General features: G+C 34.8%; 2 pseudogenes; both read left to right on the top strand.

Moving 5' to 3' along the window:
- Window positions 1–3,368: 3,368 nt before the first annotated feature.
- Window positions 3,369–4,833, top strand: LOC120138281 (annotated as a pseudogene).
- Window positions 4,834–15,631: 10,798 nt separating this feature from the next.
- On the top strand, window positions 15,632–17,601 carry LOC120138266 (annotated as a pseudogene).
- The last annotated feature ends 3,208 nt before the right edge of the window (window positions 17,602–20,809 follow it).

The following is a 20,809-nucleotide window of genomic DNA, read 5'->3' as shown; positions in this document are numbered from 1 at the left end:
CATGTATTTGGTTATAGATTTGGCATTTATGACATCTTCGAGAAAATCTGATGCAGTCTCCTTCCATAGTAGACCAGTAATATCCAAATCTCACGATCTGTCTAACCATTGTGAATTCATTTGCATGTGTTCCACAAAACCCTTCATAGACTTCTTAGTATTTTCTTGGCCTCAATTTTATCCACACATCGCAAAGCACTTGAGCTTTGCTTTTTTGTACAAAATGTCTCCATCGAGAACATACTCTATTGTCAATCTTCTCAAAGTTCATTTGTCATTTTTAGTTGCCTCAGCTGGAAACTCGATACTTCACATATTGGAGAATATCATAATACCATGGGAGTCCGTATTCCTCCTCTTCCTCAATATTGCAACAATAAGCTGGTATTTCTTATAGTCATTCGAATAGGCATCATTCGAGACTAATCATCAGCCTTCAACATGGATGCCAACATAGCCAGAGCATCCACCATTGATTTTCTTCACGGGCAATATAAGTGAAAGAAATTTCTTCAAACTATTAGATCCAATTCATCACAAAGTCCTTGTATTCTATCAATTTGGAGTCTCGAGTCATCCATTCCCCTCGAAGTTGATAAATAACCAAAGTAGAATCACCAAATACTTCCAATCTTTTAATTTTACGCTCAATTAAAGCTTGAATACCCAATATATATGCTTCATATTATGTCTTGTTATTTATGCATTCAAATGCGAGCTTACTAGTAAAAGGATAATGATCTCCTTATGGTGAAACTAATATTGCCCTAATTCCATGTCCCACAGCATTTGAGGCACCATCAAAGTTCATTTCCATGCCTCATTATTCGGAGCATCTTCTTCTGCCACAAATGTACTCATTAAGTACTCATTTGGAAAATCAAATTTTACTGGCTCATAGTCTTCTAATGCTCTTCTTGCTAGGAAATCAGCAATAGCACCTCCTTTTATTGCTTTCTGATTTATATAGACTATGTCAAATTCGGACAACAACATTTGCCATCTTGTCATTCTTCTGGTTAAAGCAGTTGATTCCATCAGATATTTTAATGGATACAGTCTTGATATTAACCAAGTTGTGTGATACAACAAACATTGTCTCAGTCTCTTAGTAGTCCATACTAAAAACAACATAACTTTTTGATCAAGGAATATCGAGTCTCACATGCAATGAATTTCTTACTGAGAAAATAAATAGCTCTTTCTCTTATTTCAGTTTCATCATGTTGTGCCAATACACATCCTATTGACTTCTCAAAGACAGTCAAGTACATGATCAATGGTTTGTTTGGGATTGTTGGCATTAAGAGTGGGCATTAGTCAAATAACTCTTAATTTTGTCAAAACATTCTTGGCAACTATCATCCCATTCTCCTGGGTTTTGCTTTCTCAATAATCGGAAGACCGGATCACAGTTCTCAGTTAACTAAGATGAGTCTGGCAATATAATTTAACATCCCTAGAAATCCTCGTACTTCTTTTTATGTTCTGGGGTTGGTAATTCCAAGATTACTTTGACTTTATCAGGATCAATCTCTATCCCATTTTCACTGACTATAAATCCCAATAATTTCCCTGAAGTAGCTCCGAAAGTGCACTTAGATGGATTAAGTTTGAACATGTATTTTCTCAATCTTAAAATAGCTTCCTTAGGACCTTCACATGTTCTTCTTCGGTTTATGATTTGACAATCATATCATCCACATATACTTCTATTTCTTTATGCATCAAGTTGTGGAACAAAGTAATCATGGCTCTTGAATATGTTGCCCCGTCATTCTTGAGTCCAAAGGGCATCACCTTGTAACAAAAGAAGCCCCACATCATCATTAAACATTGTCTTTTCCCTATCTTCAGGGTTCATTTTGATTTGATTGTACCCTGAAAAACCATCCACGAAGGAGAAAAAAGCATGACCAATTGTATTGTCAACCAATGTGTCAATATGTGGCAGTGTAAAATTATCTTTTGGACTTGCTCGATTGAGATCCTTGTAGTCTACACACATCTAAACTTGGCATTTGTTTCACCTTTCGGTATCTACTCTGGATTAATTTCTTCACTCATGTGGGCATATTTCTTCCACCTTACACCCATTGTGGAGGGTAATCCTTGGTTAGGGTTAAATCAGAAGAAAAATAATATAGACTCAAAAGGGGACAATAAGATATATATATATATATACATATATGGACAAATGAAAAAAAATAGTTCATCATCTCATACACAGAAGTCTTAGAAGAAGAGGTATCCCCAGGGGGATAGATTTTCAGGATTAATTCTATTCACATAGAAACAATGTAATTAATGCATGATATATAATTATTTCAAATTAATTCTCTTTTATGCTTCTTGTTCCCAGTATGTCTCAATGTTCAGGTTTCCTGCGAGATGCCCCAAGTTGTGTCTTCTGGTAAGAAGGTTCATGTTCAAGTGAACATCTTGTACTCAATGCCTTAGGTTTTATTGGTAGAAAAATGTTGGTGTGATTTTATTGACTCAAAGAATGGTATGTGTATGACTCTTTGTATATCAAGGAAAGGTAATGTCAAACTTTGGTCTTTTGGTAATGACTATGGGTTATTTTGGGTAAAAAATCAAGGTATATTTTTTAGACAGGATAAGAGGGGCCTAATCTTGACACATGTCAAAAATCCATAATTCTTGAAAAATTAAAAGAATCCTTAATTAATTTGATATTCGAAGAACTAAATATTAAAACTCGTTCAATTATTCCACCTTAGAAGGTAGCATAAGTTCAGTCGTTTAAAATTTTAAACAAATAGAAAAGATAGAACAAAAACTTGTTCAAACAAAACAATGTTCTCATTGCAATGTGGTAAATGTCATGCCCCCATTCTTCTTTGATTGTTCATGCCCCTGAATCCATCAAGTTCTGGATCTTGCGCTTTAGTGCCTTACAGTTTTTAGCGGAATGTCTGGAGCTTCCTATGTGGTCGTTGTATAGGAGATCAACATCGTAGCCCTCAAGATATGGGGACTCTTTTCTCATATAATTCTGGAAGGCTCAATCCTACAACGAGCTAAACAAGCTCCAACTGTACTGATTTTAACTTCTTGCTTCCATGTGGTGTCACGTGGTTAGGACCACTTCATCGAATCCTCCATGAATTAGCTCCTTGTTTTTTTTATAAAAATGCTTAAAAATGAAATGCAGATGCAAAATGCAAATATGAAAATGCAGATGCAAAAATATTGATCCCAACGATGAATATCGTAGAACTATTTTCACTAGTGATAAAAGTCTTCACATTACAAGACAGTCCAATTTACAGACATGTCTTTGCTTAGGTGGTTAAGTCTGAAGTAGACCATTGTTTCATTTTAGATCCTCGTCCTTGAAAATGATGACCATGACAATCGGATCTCACAGGCTGTCTCAGCAGGGTGTTATTACCAAGCGAATAACTGCCATTAAAGAAATGGTTGATATGGATGTCCTTTGTAGTGATAAGACGTGAACATTAACTTTGAACAAACTGAGTTGATAAAAACTTGATTGAGGTGTTTGTAAAGGATTTCGATAAAGAACATGTTGTCATACTTACAACAAGAGGCACTAGAACTGAAAATAAAGATGCCATTGGTGCTGCCATTATTGGAATGCTTAATTGATTCAAACGATAACTGGCACCGAGCATGCAAAGGTGTTCATGAACAGATTTTAACCCTTTGCAATGCAAAAGAAGATGTTAAGAATAAAGTTCATTCTATCAGTTTACAAATCGTGGACTTCAGTCATTAGGTGTTGCAAGATAGCAAGTGCCAGAAAAACAAAAGAAGGTGATGGTACTCCTTGGCAATTTGTTGGTTTATTGCCTCTGTTTGGTCCTCCAAGGCATGACAGTGTAGAGACCATTTGTAGAGCTCTCAATCTTGGTGCCAATGTCAAGATGATTACGGGTGATCAACTTGCCATTGTAAAGGAAACTGGCCGACGACTTGGAATGGGAACAAACATGTATCCATATGCTTCTTTTCTTGGTCAAGACAAGGATGCAAGCATAGCTGCCCTCCCTATGGAATAGTTGATTTAGAAAGCAGATAGGATTACTGGCATATTTCCGGAACACAAACACGAAATTGTGAAGAAGTTGCAAGAGAGGAAGCACATTTGTGGAATGATTGGAGATGGTGTTAATGATGCTCCTGTTTTAAAGAAGACTGATATTGATATCGCTGTGGTCGATACTATTGGTGCGGCATGGAGCACTTCAAATATTGTTCTGGACTAAGCATTATTGTCAGTATGTTGTTAACTAGTAGAATCATTTTTCAGAAGATGAAGAATTATCTATCCATGGTTTTGATCATTGTCATTCTAAATAGTGGAATCATCATGACAATTTAAAAGGACAGAGTAAAGCCATCTCCCTTGCCTGATAGCTGGAAACAGAAAAAAACAATGGCAACCGGAATTGTGTTTGGAGGTTTTTTAGCATTGATGACTGTCGTTTTCTTATAGGTTATGCATGATACCGACTTCTTCTTGGACAAATTTGGTGTAAGGTATCTAAAGGACAGAAATGATCAAATGACGAGTGCTTTATATTTACAAGTGAGCATTGTGAGCTAGGCATTAATTTTCATGACTGGATCACATGGTTGGTCTTATGTTGAGCGTCCTAGACTACTACTGGTCACTTCCTTTGTTATTGCACAGTTGGTTGCTACTTTAGTTACTGTATATGCAAACTGGGGATTTACAAGGATTCAAGGATATGATGGGGATGGGCCAGTGTCATATGGCTTTACAGTGTTCTTTTCTACATCCCACTTGATCTAATGAAGTTTGTCATTTGTTACATCTAAAGTGGAATTCATTGCAGAAGTTAGTGCACCGCTCCTAGCGATTAGATGATTATAGATAAGAATCTACTGTTGAGTTACTCCTCGGATGAATGAATCATAATTTCAATCTCGAATACTGCACAATCGTCAAGCTCACTGGTTTGTCTCGGATCTTCATATTTGGAACTGATACCCCTCAATGCTCTGTAAACGAACTTTGTTAATGCCTCAACGGTGCTGAAGTCAGTGCATCGCTTTTTGATGACTAGTGCTAACATGATTGTAGAGAAAACTTCAGTTCTGGATTACTCCTCGAATCACTGTATCATCATTTTAGTCTCGAATACTGCACGATCGTCGAGCTCATAGTTTCATATTGGATCTTCATATTTGAAACTGATGCCCCTCAATACTCTGTAAACCAACTCCGTTAATGCCTCAGCGATACTGATGTCACTATGTCGCTCTTGGATGACTAGTGATGACATGATTGTAGAAAATACTCCAGTGTTGGATTACTCCTCGAATCAGTGGATTACCACTTCAGTCGAATGCGTCATGATCTTGGAACAAGTCTCATTTTGTGCTCTCAACTTCTTTTAGCCCTTGGTACATGTCTGTGTACGCGACCGCTTGATTGAAAACTTTTTATCTCTTCTTTGAGAAAATTTTCTCATGAATATCCCCTTGCGGATCAATACTTCTCGTATTATGTCATGAAAATGCAACGCAATGTAAAAATGAAAAATGACACAATCAAAAGAAAAGAAATATGTTAGTGTACACAAACAAAAGAAAAGAAATTAGTTAGTACTGGTGAAACAATCGATACAGATAAATGTTATTCAAAGATGAATATAACACCTACCCGTCATGATATCTACCCGAACATGCTTTAATTAAATAACATTCCTATCCGGACATGCTATCTACCCAAAATGATTTTTCGAGAAATTAATCCTAACTACATGGTATCTAATTCACATGCTTTTTATTCGAGAGAATTTAAAGCAAAAAGGAAAAGTTCAGAAACACTCCTCCTTTGTGTACACTTAGTTTGGGTACCTACTGACGGACAGAGGTTCAATATGAATATACCTAGGTTTGATCATTCTACGGTTCACTATATGCATGGTTTCGGCTCTATGAGGAAAAGAGTTCTCGAATTGTCCTTGATGTCAGTGCCTCCTTGGGCTACCAAACCCTTGATCCTCACCCATTACAGGTTTCAAATGGAACGAGTTCAATTCGAGGGGATTCACTACCTTATACCCATACGAGGAATAAATCCCTACGAAGGTATAAAGTATGTATCACATGGGTTATTTGCTAAAACTCATATGAAGAATAAATTCTTACGAGAGTAAAGCATTCACTGACTTACTTTGGATCGAAGCTCGTGTCTAGAGCTTACGTTATGCAAATGTATGTGATGTGTGTGAGGAGGAAACGTACCTACCTTTGACTAAAAAAAACTCGACAAACTTGGACTAAGGTGCAAGCAAAAATTCAAATGTTAGTATGACAATTAAAAATGAAGCAATTAAAAATTTCAAGAAAAGGATCATAAGTTAACTAAAGACTCAATTCATAATTTCGACCACAACGACAATGTGTAAGCGACTTACAACTTGACTCTCTAAAAAAAGTCCCCAGCAGAGTCGCCAAGCTGTCATAACCATTTTTTTAGGGTGGAACAATTGTTTATTGTTTTAAAAAAATAGTTACGACTTTTATTTTAGAAAATTTGGTGATTTTGGATTAAATTGAGTAGAGTTGCCATCGACCTTTGGATTAGGTAGGTCGAATACCTAAAAATATCTTTTAAAAATAATTTTAAGAAAAATCATTTTTTAAGACAAAATTCGGTCTGCGATTACCAAAGATTCGATTTGATGGGTCCGGTAGTCAATTACGCGTGGGGAAGGATTAACACCCCACATCATCCAAAATTGGTACTGTGTCGCTTACATATTTCCGTAAATGGTGGAACTTATAAATTGAACATAAGTTTAATTTATGATCTGTTTATTGAATATTGATTAATTTGGTTCGAATCAATAATTTAAAGAAAATCTTTTAACTTGATAAGAAATCTTGAAATTTGCTATCCTCTGTCGGGAAAGCTATTTTAACTATTTCTCATTCGTAAAGAATATTTCTCCTCAGTGATAAAATATAAATCGAATATAAATTGAAAATTAACACTTTGGATAAATTAAAAATGCTATATAAATATATATTGAATCATAAGAGTATTTATTTCAAGCATTAGTTCATTCAAACGTCGTATCGGATTGTATCACTTCGATCAAGTGATACTCTCCACGCCCGTTCTACAAATACGTGTTCTTGAAAATATTTGAATAAATTTAAACACTTTAATCGAGTTTGACAAACGTGATATTGATATAAAGGCTAATTTAAAATTTAAGTTAATATGAATGAGATAATATAATACAGTGAAATAATTAGTACATATAAACATGTATGGATTAGGATAAATTAGTTAAACACATACACACGATGTATAGCATTTAATGACATAAAGAATAAAAACCCACTAATTTAATAGTTTAACTAGGATAATAGGTAATAAAAAGGCATTACATACTAAAAGGACTAAATCATACTAGGACAAAGTAATGAAACCTAAATATGTAATAAACTCCAAATTTTCACTTTTCAAACCCACGAAAAGTGAAAGATGCTACAAAGACTGAAGAAAATCATGCTATTATCTCAACTAATCCCATCTTTTAAATAAACAAAACCAATAAAATATATATTAGTAAAAGTTAATGGGGGTGAACAATCTTGCCATTGGATGCTCTCTGCAACCGAGACAAAGTCATCTAGTAATTAATGTGTTTTAACGGGTGGGTATGGTTTTCAGAACCGAACCGGTTAGTAAACCGATCATGCTACCGGTTCATTGGCTCAACCGGTCGAATCGGTTCGATCGATCGGAAGAACCGGACGACGTCATAATTATTTAAAAAATTAAATAAAAATACAAAAATATTTAATAAAAAATAATTTTTTATTTCACAAGTTATATTCAAAGCAAGTCATAACATATACAAGTTAAAAACCATAAATCAAGTGAAACAAAATGATTCAAATTAACTACAACATAATATTTAATGTAAACATATTAAATAATAAATATAATTATATAACTATAATTAAAAATAAATTTAGGGTTAAAAAATCATAACAAAATGATATTGTTTGGTTTAATTTTTTTTTTAAAACAATCCCACATGGCTAAGAAACATAGAAGAGCATCCCAAAAGTCTAAAGAGTAAAAATATGAGAACAAAACAATCTCACATTGCTAAGAAACATAGAAGCGCATCACAACTAACTTCTATAAATAATAGAGGTAATTTGACATTCAAAATCATGGAGCCTTTTGGTGAGCATTGAGTAAACTATTCTTTCACTTCAATCAAGCTCGAATTTTAGGCTTCAATTGAGCTTCTAATTTTTTTTTGAGTTCAAACCTTTTTGAGTTCAAGTTTCAATATTATTTCGAGTTTGAGTTGAACTTGATAATTTTTAGCTTGTGAGTTTGAGTTGAGTTGAGCTTACTTTTAAAGTTTTCAAGTTCGAGTCGAGCTCGCAATACTCGAGTTCAACTTGGCTCGTTTAACAAACAACGTTGTTTGGTTTAATTTAAAAAAAAAAACAAATATCCCGATTTTTCCCGGTTTTTAGCCGGTCCGGTTCTAACGGTTCAGCGGTTCTGGCCGGTTCACTAATAGCGATTCAACCGGTTTAGATTGAACCGGACTAAGCAACGGTTCCCGGTTGAACCAGCCGGTCTGGTCCGGTTTTCAAAACAGAGCGGGTGGGATCCAAAGACCAATATTTAGTTTCCAGTTTTGTGGAAAATACATAAACGAATATGATGATGATTACAATAATAATATATTATATAATAATAATATATTAAAATATATAATAATATGCCTAAATTATAATATACACAAAATAAAAGATCGCAGTAAAAATATATTAAAATAGCATTGATGATTAAATTAACAAGCTACAAGATAAAGGGGACCTCTCTCGTGAATATCCCAGGGGGGAAAATGCTATCCCGGTCCTTCATGAAACTACGCCGTTTCATACACTGAATATAAGGCCAAACTCAGACCAAAATCATCCCATTTCTTTATTTTTCTCTTTGCACGTGAGAGAAAATGAGAGAGAAGGGGAGAGTTCTCTCCAGAGCTTCAAGTGAAGCTCATAGCCGGTGGAGCTCTACCGTGTCTGCCGCCACTGACCGGCGGTAGTAGCCGTACGCCGACGTCGGAGAGGAGAGATAATAGCACCATTCGAAGCGTCTTGTGATGCTAGTCACGGATCCGAGCTTCGTTTCGCCTGGAAAATGCTCACAAGCCGTATATCTATGAAGAACTCTTCGTATTCTTCAACTACGACGACCTTTGGGAATATCCGAGGCTTCGAACCTTGGTAAGTTTCCTCTTGATTTTCTTTATTTTTTTCTTTTGTTGATTTTGGGTTCAAATATTTTCTATTATTTTCTTTTAGAACCCAAATCCTCTTTTTTCACACATCGAATCCCTCTCTTTATGTTTTTTCCTTACCAAATCCCCCATCTTTTTCTTTATTTTTCTTTATGGTAAGATATTGATGGGTTTAGGTGGTTTACTTTTTTGACTTGGAAATTTGATTGAACTTTCGGTGGGTAATGATATAGTTATTTGATTGGTTGAATAATTTGGGTGTTGTTTGCAGGTGATGGTGATGGTGATGGCTCGGGGCTTGGTGGTGGCTCGATGGTGTTTGGTGCGGTTGGGGAAACTGGATAGGCATTGGTGGTTGACTTTAGTTTAGGGTTTCAAACCCTATATAGCTTTGGATCTGGACTGTTGATTTGGGTCCATATCCAACGGATGATGTTGGGTGGCGCTAGGGCAGAGAACATGAAGTCCTAAAGAGTCTGGGTCGGTCTGGTCGTAGACCTCGGGTCTGGCTCCAGTGGGTTTCACTGGGTCAATATGCTGGGCTTGTAAATGTTGCACTTGGGCTGCTGGTTGAGTCTCCATTTGGGCTTCTGGAGTAGCTTACAAACATGTAATATGTATTAATATGTAATAATAATAATATAATATATAATAATAATTAATACTTTTTTCCGACCCGAACAAAATAGGTGTCTACAATATGTTTACCTTAGTTGTCCAATAGATGTGTTATCCTTGAACTATCCTGTCATTTGTGTAAGTGATGACATACCTCAAACAAATATCTCACTAACAAGAATTTGGTTCTTATGGTCATGTCCATATGGCCATGAACATCTTATGGTTTTGCAAGAGCTTAAAGAACTATGCCCCAATAGTCTCCTTGAAGTGGCTTTACTTCACTCTTACATAGGTGACTTATGTTGTTCGACTCACAGAAAACACGTATTGGTCATGAAAACATCGCTTATATTTTAGTCATCATTTTCATCACATGAATGGACTTGGGATAAGAACTCCCATAGTGACCTCACATTGTCCATACAAGTAGGTTGTCTTATTGAACTTAGTCCTTGAGATCTACAGTCAACTAAGTTGGGTTTTCCTTCACATAACCCCTTAAATATTTATGGGCTTTTAGTTACATTCCTTTTGGTGTTTTATATACTTGATTTCGATTCAATCCATTGGCTAGTGGATCCACAATATCATCTATTAATTTTACAAAATCAATAAAGACAACTTCAATTGAGATCAATTGTTTAATCGTATTATGTCGACGTGGAATCCCTTTGCTTATCATTATACAATATATAAGACAACTCCACTGTAGCATCCTAATCCAATACGACCCTAAAATCAACATACTAGGGCATCACACAGAACCACTGATGTGGTTAACCCAAAACTTTTCTTTTAAAATGACATAAACATCCATTAAAGATTTCATCTATGAAATTAAGACAAAATAATATATGATAGTTGATTTACAAAATACGGGAGCCCCCAAAATAAATTCAAACCAAAATTTACAAAAGTTCCAAATACAATTACGACTCGAATATAAAAAGGGTTCATATACATTACATTCCCACTAATAATAAACTCGAGTTGTACTCAAAACCTGGCGCCAGTTTGGAAAGTAGTATAAACATTGGCTCCTCAAAATGTTCCTCTTGTTTGCAAAAGTATGATGGTATCGATACTGGCCCATGAGTATCAATATTCCACCTATGTAACAATACTTGACGGCTTATTTAAACTATGGAAAAAACAGAGAGTGTTGATACTCTCATATTAGTATCAATACTCCCAAGCTAAGGTATCAATCGAAACGGTCCCTGCGGCTTTTTAGGGATTTTTCGGGGATCGATCCAACTTAATTTTGGGAACATGTTGGGTTTTAAAATAAAACAAATACATAGGTTTGGAGTCTCCATCGACCTTTTGGATTAGGCAAATCGAATACCTAAAAATACATTTTGAAATAATTTTAAGAAAAATAATTTTAAAAGATAAAATTGATATGCAATTAACCAGAAATTCACTTTGAAAAGGGTTCGGGAGTCGGTACGCGTGGGGAAGGATTAACACCCCCACAACGCCCACAATGGTACTTACACGATTAGCATATCTAATTATTTAAAATTGACAAATTTGAATATATTAAAATTATGATACTTTTTTAGAAAAAATAAAAAGGATATTTTAATACGAATAATCTCGAAAAAATATCTCCCTAGTCAATTAAGGAAACTAACAAAACTAACAAAAGATTAAGGAAACAAATGTAAATAATTAATATGTTAGGTATTACAATTGTAAATAAACCAATAATATTATGAATTAAAAAATAAATTCGAGGATTAAAATACAAAACAAACAAAAGTAATGGCCATAAATAGAAAAATCAATAATTGAGGTACTAGAATGATAATTTAACCCTAATCACTATTTAGGATTAAAATAAAAACTACTAAAATAATAGGGACTAAATTGGGTATTTACCCAAAATATATATAAATAAAGGCAGTGACTAAAATAAAATAAAATAAAATCAGAGATCCAAATTAAAATACATATAAATTAATTTCAGTGACTAAATCGTAAAATTACAAAGCCCAATGACTACGAGAATGATTTTCCCATGTGCCCCAAAACGCACAGCTCTGCCTTGAAACGACGTTGTTTAACATTGGGTATAAATACCCTTAAATGGCCGAAAATGGCCTTCATCTCTTCACTTCTCCTTCTTTCTTCTCTCTCTAAAATAGAGAAGCTCTGGCTTCTCTCTAAAATTCCTCGCCGGAGGTAGGCCGACCACCACCGGCCACCATTATACTGGGGATTCCAGCCGCCGCGTCACTAGCCAACGACCTAAAAATTTCCCCAAATCGTAGATCTCCAAACCCTCAACCTAAATCCAAAACTCCCTCGTCCTAAAAATTTATCAATCGGCCTAAATTATACAAAACCAAAGGTTTTACCTCGGTTTTAAAACAACGATCTTCGGCTACTTTTGAAGACTCTGAATCAGGGTAAGTACTTCTTCGATCTCTCTCTATTTTTTTAGTTGTGGTAATTGGTTTCGAATGGTTGCTTGCTCTTGTGTTGGTTTTTTTCTCTCTATTGCTGTCGAATGGTTCTTTGCTCTCTTGTAGGTGATGGGGTTTTATAGGCCCCGTGGAGCTTTGTTCAGACCAGAAAGAGGGATGGGCTCCCTCTAAGTCACCGGTCTATGGCAGTGACTAGGGGTGGCACCGATTTATAGCTGGGTGCATTTAATGCACTCAGATTTTTCGGATATGGCTGGTGACATCGACAGTGGTGGTGGTGGTGGCTTGAGGAGTTGGGCGCGTGCTTCTCACACGTGGCACATGGACGATCCTTGTGGACTGGCGGCGGCGCTTGTAGAAAACTAGGGTTAAAACCCTATCTAATTAGAGATCTAGACCATTGGATCTCTCACAGATCCAACGGCTGAGGGCTCGTGGCACAGAGGACTTAGGGTGAAAACCCTAATCGGGTTTGGGACTGCTGGGTCAGATCTTGGCCTTCAGGTCGAATTTGCTTTTTAACTGGGTCTGGGTTTGCTATTGGGTCTGATTTGGGTCGACGGGTCACTTGTAATTGGGTCCTAGGTTGTTGTTTTGTAATTATTATTTTATAATAATAATAATAATAATAATTTAAAATTGGGACAAAAAAAACAATCTACAAATACTAATCAGGGTATCGATACTAAATTTAGGTTCAATGTTTGAAAAATTACCTCGATATCAATACTCCTATGGGGAGTTTCGATACTCCCCTTGATTATCGAAAGCAAAATTCAACACTGGAAAATTGGTCGTGATACCAATCCATGGGTCTCGAAACTGTGATCCTAGTACCGATATTCTTATAGTGAGTATCGACAGTTCTCCCTTAAAACTTCCTTGTTTTTGCCAACATCAGTACTGTTCTTTCAGTACTGATACTCACGCTAAAAAAATGCGCTATTTGGGCATGAAAATCATTATCTTATCACTCCTACAACCCTACTGAGATTTCCAAACATTATTAAAAGCTTATGAGATATTAATAGGATCATAAAGAGTTAATTTGCAAGCTTAGAAACACTTAAATTTAGAATTTTCCATAAATATGCTTTAAAATTAATGCAAGCTGGACAAATGCACTAGGAGGTCTACAAATGGTATTAAGAGGTTAGAAATGTGTTACCTTAGAGTCTTTGTAGCTGAAAAACGTTTCAAACCACCTAAGAGCTAACTTCTCTTTTCCTCTAGATTTGGAACCTTCTCAAATTTTTCTCATTAACATAACATGAAAATGGTGTTATTAACTTGTTTATACTGCTAAAATAAGTCTAAAAACACATTCCTAATTTCATCTTACCTAAAAACGAGCTTGAAACCCCTAGATTCTTAAACTCCCACTTATAGCTATGGTGACCAAACTTAGAGATTAGGAGCTTAAATGAAAGCTTGGGGTGAGGAGATTATGATTCTAACCTTGGGATTTTTTCAAAGGGCTTGAAGGGTTGTCAAGTTTCTACCTTTAATGATTTTCTTAAAGAAGAAAAATGAAGAAGAAGGGAAGATAGAAGACAAGGAAATGATGAGAAATGAGGGAAATTAGGGGAGTGGGTAAGGCAAAATACATCATCATTCATAAAAGAAATCAGCTTTTGGTTTGAAAAAGGGTAAAATGTTTCCTTTAGTCCTTATCTTCCATTTAGATATTAAAATGGTCCCTAATTCTCTGCCTTTTTGGGCATATCACAAGCCCACTTCCAAACTTACTTGGTCCAAGCTATTCTATGGGTCTATTAGGCTATTTAATTATTCTCGGGTTGACCAGAAATTACTAACCCATAATTCTAGTCGTTACATCCACACTTTCAGGTAGCTGTATAAAAGTTTTCTAAATTTATATAATGCCATGTCTCTTTTCTTACGATGAACCTTATTAAAAGGGTAATTAATTGATAGAACAATCCCACCTGTTTTGTGACAACCCAAATTTTTTAACATTGCATTCATCATTTTCTTTAAGGTTCAACTCTTCCACTTTTACTATTTATAATCATGGTCTAATATAATTCTTTAGTCATATTATGAATATCATATACTTCATACATTGTATTTGACACTTTATTAAGGATATAATTTTGACATCGAAAGTTAGAATACTTCAAAATTCAACAATATTGAATGTAGTTATAAAATTTATCTCATTCTCTCTAATAATAATAGAAGATCATCTTATATTTGGTCAGATTCCATACGGTCTTCAACAGTTGTCTTTGCCCCCTCCCCCTCTTCCAACTTTTTGTTTCTTAATAACAGCAATAAAATCCAGTAATTTGGCATTACTCTTGCAACATCAACGCCAAAATACTGACCGGGACATTTCTGCCAGGTTTGGACCAATTAATTTGATGTTTTTCTCTTCCTTTTGATATTTTCTGATCTTATAGGAAAGTGATTATCCATGTATCGGTTGTTTGACAGTTTTCAGTGAAATGTTCAAATATTTTTCGAATATGTGCAGAACGTTTTTTCATTACAGATAGAAAAAATGGATTCTAGAATCTCCATAAATGGTAAGTTCCTTTTTGGCAATTTAAAGCTGCATTTTCTAGCCAGCAGTATTGGGCTTATCCTGATGTCCATGGTTACCTGATGCATCTTCTTTTTTTTTTTTAAAAAAAAAATCAATATTAACAAGATATCAATTGTGTATTTAGTCTTACATGGCTAATAGTTCTCCATAAACCAACATCTCCAAAAAATATATATATTTGTTTTCTCTCGATTCCCCTCCCCCTTCCAAAATCGTGTTGGTGGTTTTCTGCATTATATACTTCGCTGTGCACTTCTCCGAGCTTGAAGTGTGTATCAAAATTAATCACCTCCTATCATCTCTGGAAACAGGTTGAATCTAAGAATGAGGTGTTTGCACTTTATCCCTTGAATGCTGAGTTCACAAGACCATTATGGGTATTTGGAATGAATTCTTATGAGTTCATCAAGAGCGATGCTGGAAAAACCTTAATTGCTTGCACCTACAGGTAGTAATGAAAAATTACTGGCCATCACACTTCATAATATGGATAAGGCCTTTGAGAACTAAAACATGTTTTTGGTTTTGTTGAGTGAAACTGTGGATGTCTAAATGCAGGAAGAATGGGAGGTCTTATCTTGGAATTTTGGATGATGCTCAGGGTTCATTTTCTCTGCTTGATATTCCTTTCACAGATATAGAAAATATTGAACTTTCGGTATCCCAAAATTTTTTCTAATATTATCTTTAAATTTAGTTTTGTGTGGGAACGTCTTTTTAAAGATGCATGTTATCTGTTTTGGGGACTTCATGGAATAATTATCTGTATGTTGAGGGAGTCTCTGCAGTTCAACCTTCATCAGTGGCTAAGGTAATGCTGTCCTCTTCTTTACATTTCAATAATATTTTAGAGATCCTTTGATGACAGTCACACTCATAGCAATCTTTCATTGTCTTCGAAGGTGACGCTAGATGGTCATAAATTAAACGTAGTTGATTTCAAGATTGTTTGGTCATCTTCATTGGATTGCTTAAAGTACGAGGCCTACTTCAGTCGGCCAGAGTTAATTGAATTTCCAACTGAGGTTCCTGGCCAAAATGCCTATACATGCTATTATCCACCAAAAAAATCCCCTTTATCAAGCTTGCCAGGAAGAAAAGCCACCGTAGCTGTTGGAAAGTCAAGGTATGATATTTGCTTAACGAGTATTTTCTCGAGCAGATAAGAAAATTCTTTTCCGTACTTGATTGCATCATGACTCTTGTATCTATGTAATATATGGCAGGAGGGCCTACTGCTGAAACTCGTGGAGTTTTGAATCTCAGCATCCATTACTGGACTAGTCGAGGTTGGGCATTTGTGGATGTTAATTATTGTGGAAGCACTGGTATGTTCTCCTTTCCTTTAGCAAAACATGCACACACCATTAGCATCTCTGAACAAATTAATTCTGTTTATATCTGATTTAATGCGCTGCCTTTCTTGAATCACATGACAATTTTGTAGGTTATGGAACGACTTTTGGGGCGGTGGGGAATTGTCGATGTTGATGACTGTTGCAGCTGTGCTAGGTTTTTGGTAATTTGTTAGATCATTTCTAAATACTAATGATCGAGTATATATGACACTGCCCATCGTGACAATACATTTTTCTGTTCTCTAGTTGGAGAATGGGAAAGCTGATAAGGAACGACTCTGTATAACAGGAGGCTCTGCTGGCGGGTAGACAACCTTAGCGGCCCTTGCTTTTAGAGATACGTTCAAGGCTGGAGCTTCCCTCTATGGGGTAATTATATCATCATTATTTTCGATTTAACTTTGGCATCTTTCATTGTGTTGTGTATTAACGCCTTATGCATATATGTTTCCTTGAATCTTATGAGTGAAATTAAACCTGACATTTGTTTTATGTGTAATAATCCTCTGTGAACAGGTAGCTGACCTTAGCTTGTTGAGAGCCGAAATGCATAAATTTGAGTCCCATTATAATGATAAACTCGTTGGTAATTAGAAAAGGATAACCAATGCCTGAGTTTGATTATAACTTTTATCCATTTAGTTGCTTATCATATCCTTGACCATTCCAGGAGAAGAGAAGGCTTACTTTGAACGATCACCTATCAATTTTGTGGATAAATTTTCTTGTCCCATCATTCTCTTTCAGGGACTGGAAGATAAGGTACATAAATTTTCTTCAATTTCTTTTTTGTTGGTACACAGTAATGAAGACTTACTGATACGAGTATCTTGTTGTAAATATGACGAGTAGCTTGAATAGCCTTTATATGTCACAGGTTGTACCCCCGGATCAATCTCGTAAAATCTACAGGGCATTAAAGGAAAAATGTTTGCCTGTTGCTCTGTGGAGTATGAGGGAGAACAGCATGGTTTCCGCGAGGTACATATCCCACCTGCATCTCTTCAAAATTTTGTCATATTGAGATACGATTGATCCTGCTGATACCGTACTGGAACAGGCTGATAACATCAAATTCACAATAGAAAAACAACTGGTTCTTTACACGGTTGATCGGACGCTTCGATGTTGCTGATCCCATTACACAGATCAAAATATGTACTTTGACGAGCACTAAGAAGATTGAGTTCAGCTTGGCGTGAATTTCTGATTACATTAAATATGGCAGTCTCAATAGTTTTCAGGAAGGTTGATTGCCAAAGCTGCCCTTATAGCAAGTAAAAATAAAACACATTTTCATTAATATGTGGAACTAAATTATTGATGAGACATATGAAGAAGCACACAAAAGGGGAAAAAAACTTTTATTCGTGAATATAGTTAAATAATATAACAAACAAATATTTTTCACGAACCAAATTATCTCAATAATTATAAGAACATGTGTTATTCCAAAGGTCTTAGGACCAGAACTTTTCTGCCCTGAGATTGTGCCTCTACTCCTGCCTCCTACTTTAATATTTTGATACATATTTCTTAATAAATTTCTTTAAACTTTGTTTGTTTGTTTTAGTAATACTAAAAGTTTGATTTTTTTTTCTTCTTTTATTTATATTAAGTAATAATTTATATTTTAAAATTTATTTTAAATTTCAATTGTATAAAATATAAAAATTATAACAATAACTAATAAAATAGAAAAATCAGATCAAGTAAGACTTTTAATTTGCATGTTTAATTTTAAATTTAACTACTGTATTTTTGTTCAAATTCAAACTTAGTTTAAATTAAGACTTTTAACACTAATTGAAAAATAGAAAATAGAAAGATATTATAAATAACATCAAATAAAAGAAAATTAATGTAAGTAAAAGATATTATATTTAAAATGTATTTATAAATTATAAAATGTAATGATCACTTGATTTGATTTTTCTATTTATTATTTATTGTTATAACTTTTATATTTGGTACAATTGAAATTTAAAATAAATTTCAAAATATAAATTATAATATAATATAAGCCAAAGAAGAAAAAACACCAAATTTTTAATATTTTAAAGCAAAAAATAAAATAAAGAAATTTATTAACGAAACACGTGTCAAAAAAATTAAAATAAGAGGCAAGAGTAGGGCACAATCTCGGGATAAAAGATTTTTTTGTTCGGTCTTAAATATTTATTAACAAATGGTTGTGAGTCTTTAAAATAAATTATCATTTGTAAACTCCCTATATTTAATAAAAATAAATAAATCGATATTTTGAGACAATAGATGGGTAAATCACTCAAATAGTCCTCTAACTCTCACTCAACTCTCAAAAGTCCCCAAAAAATTAATTACTTACAAAAGACCTCAAAACCTGTGAAAATAAATCTGAACTTTCCCCAATGAAACCCAAACCCTAATTAAATAATTTATCACTAATCTGAATCAACACTCAAACGTTGATTCAAAAATTCAGATTGTTACAGCAAAAACTTTTTTATTTGCCCATGCTGGTTCCAACTATAAATGAAATTAATTATTTAAGTGCCCCTTCCAAAAGTTCTATATGTTGTCAACCTTTTTGGTTACTTGGCTACTCATACATAATACTTTCTTCAACCATAATCTATAATTCACGATCAATTTTATTTTAATATTCATTTTTTATCATTGAATTTAAAAAGTAATATTATAGTAATTTATTTTATTGATTTATAATGTTTTGATAATTGAATTATCAAATGTCTTAATTTGATGGTGTGGCTAGTTAGTAAAAGAAGTTAATTTTTTAATTTAATCATTAAATTTTAGATAAAATATTAATTTAACTCCTAAATTTTAAATAAAATATTAGTTTAACTCTTAAATTTTAGATAAATATCAGTTTAACCCATGAATTTGACCAAAGTCTCAAGTCACCTATCATCATTTATTATTGTTGTTAGACCCCAAAACAATTTTTTTTGAATGATAAAAGAAAGAGCCAAAAAAATGTGTACGCTTAGAAAACAGTGGTCCTAGGACATCCCTTTTGATCAAAGGAAGCAAAGAAGAAGGGGTAGTATTAAGAAAAACAGTGGTAAGCCAAGAGTGATCAACAAGTTTACCGTTTTTGTGGCACTCGTTTGAAACTTATAGACACTGCAGGGGCTTGGATGAGCTTCAGAGCCTCCATACTATATGATTGAATCTGCAGGTTGGTGATACCATTTTCGTAAGCAATCTATAATTCAGTGTAGAGAACCCAAAGTTTGGCTTGAAGAGGTTGAACACAACGAATAGTTTTTCTGAAACCTATAATCTAATTACCTCTTTTGTCATGAAGGAGACCACCAGCATAAACAATTACAGAGGATTGATAGACACCACCATCCACATTTTAAACAAAAGTCATGCTAGGTTGGTTGAGACCATTGAATAGGCCTTATGGGGGCTTCAGATGTGGAAGCAGACAATAATGGAGAATCATGATAAAAACGTGTCCAAACCAAGCTTCGATGCAAGAGCGAATGTGGCTGGTCATAGTAAGCATTAAAAACCCAATCGTTCATGTTCTTCCATATCTGCCACAAGGTAGAGATAAAAACTAACTGCCAAGTAACATTAGAATTTGACAGAGGTTGCTTGAAGAACATATTAGCCGAGAGGCAAATCTGAAGCGGTTGAGTGTTGAAATCATGAGACAAAGATTGGGGTAACAATTTTCCAAGATAGTAGTAGCATACTTGTGTTGAGATAATGGAAGCAACTACACTAAACGACAATGATAAAAAAAATAAATACTTTCTTTCTCATTCTTTAACTCTTCCTTTTACATGCTTTATATAACATTCATACATGCATTTAATTACACAACTGCTAACAACCCTAACCACCTAACATCCTAACTGCAACAACTCCACGTGCAATGATCAGCTATGAGCTCAACTAACATCCACACAAGCAGTAATTACATAAGCTCGTTCTAGACTTACTTCAACATTCTCCCTACTTTCTCTCATCTCATGCTCTTCAACACAACTTCACACATAACTTTTCTCGAAATTCTTCAAAGGCATGTCGAGCTAATGACTTGGTCAGGCCATCAACAACCTGGTGAGCAGCAGGCACATAGTTGACACGCATTTGATTTGCTGCAACCTTCTCTTGTACAAAGTGTATGTCAATATCAACATACTTGGTATGCACATGGTAGACAAGGTTCACGCTCATAGCCACAACACTAGTACTGTCACACATTGTGATGATTCTTCTTTCTGACATACACCAAATTCTGCAAGCAAGGCTCCAACCCAAACCACATTTGCTACTGTGTCAGCAACACTCTTGTATTCAACCTCCATTGTAGAGCGAGATACAAATTTATGTTTCTTCTCTAAGCAACCATATTGTTGCAACAAAGACACTATGCCCAAACACTAACCTCCTTTCATCGAGGTTACCACCCCAATCTGCATCTGCAAAGACGTCAACTTTCACTCCAGTTCCAACATCAGCGAATACCAGACCAAAGTTCACCATGCC

This window comes from Hibiscus syriacus, unplaced genomic scaffold (genome assembly GCF_006381635.1).
Source record: "Hibiscus syriacus cultivar Baekdansim isolate YM2019G1 unplaced genomic scaffold, ASM638163v2 tig00110683_pilon, whole genome shotgun sequence".
Classification (NCBI taxonomy): domain Eukaryota; kingdom Viridiplantae; phylum Streptophyta; class Magnoliopsida; order Malvales; family Malvaceae; genus Hibiscus; species Hibiscus syriacus.
This window is presented reverse-complemented; position numbering and strand designations above follow the sequence as displayed.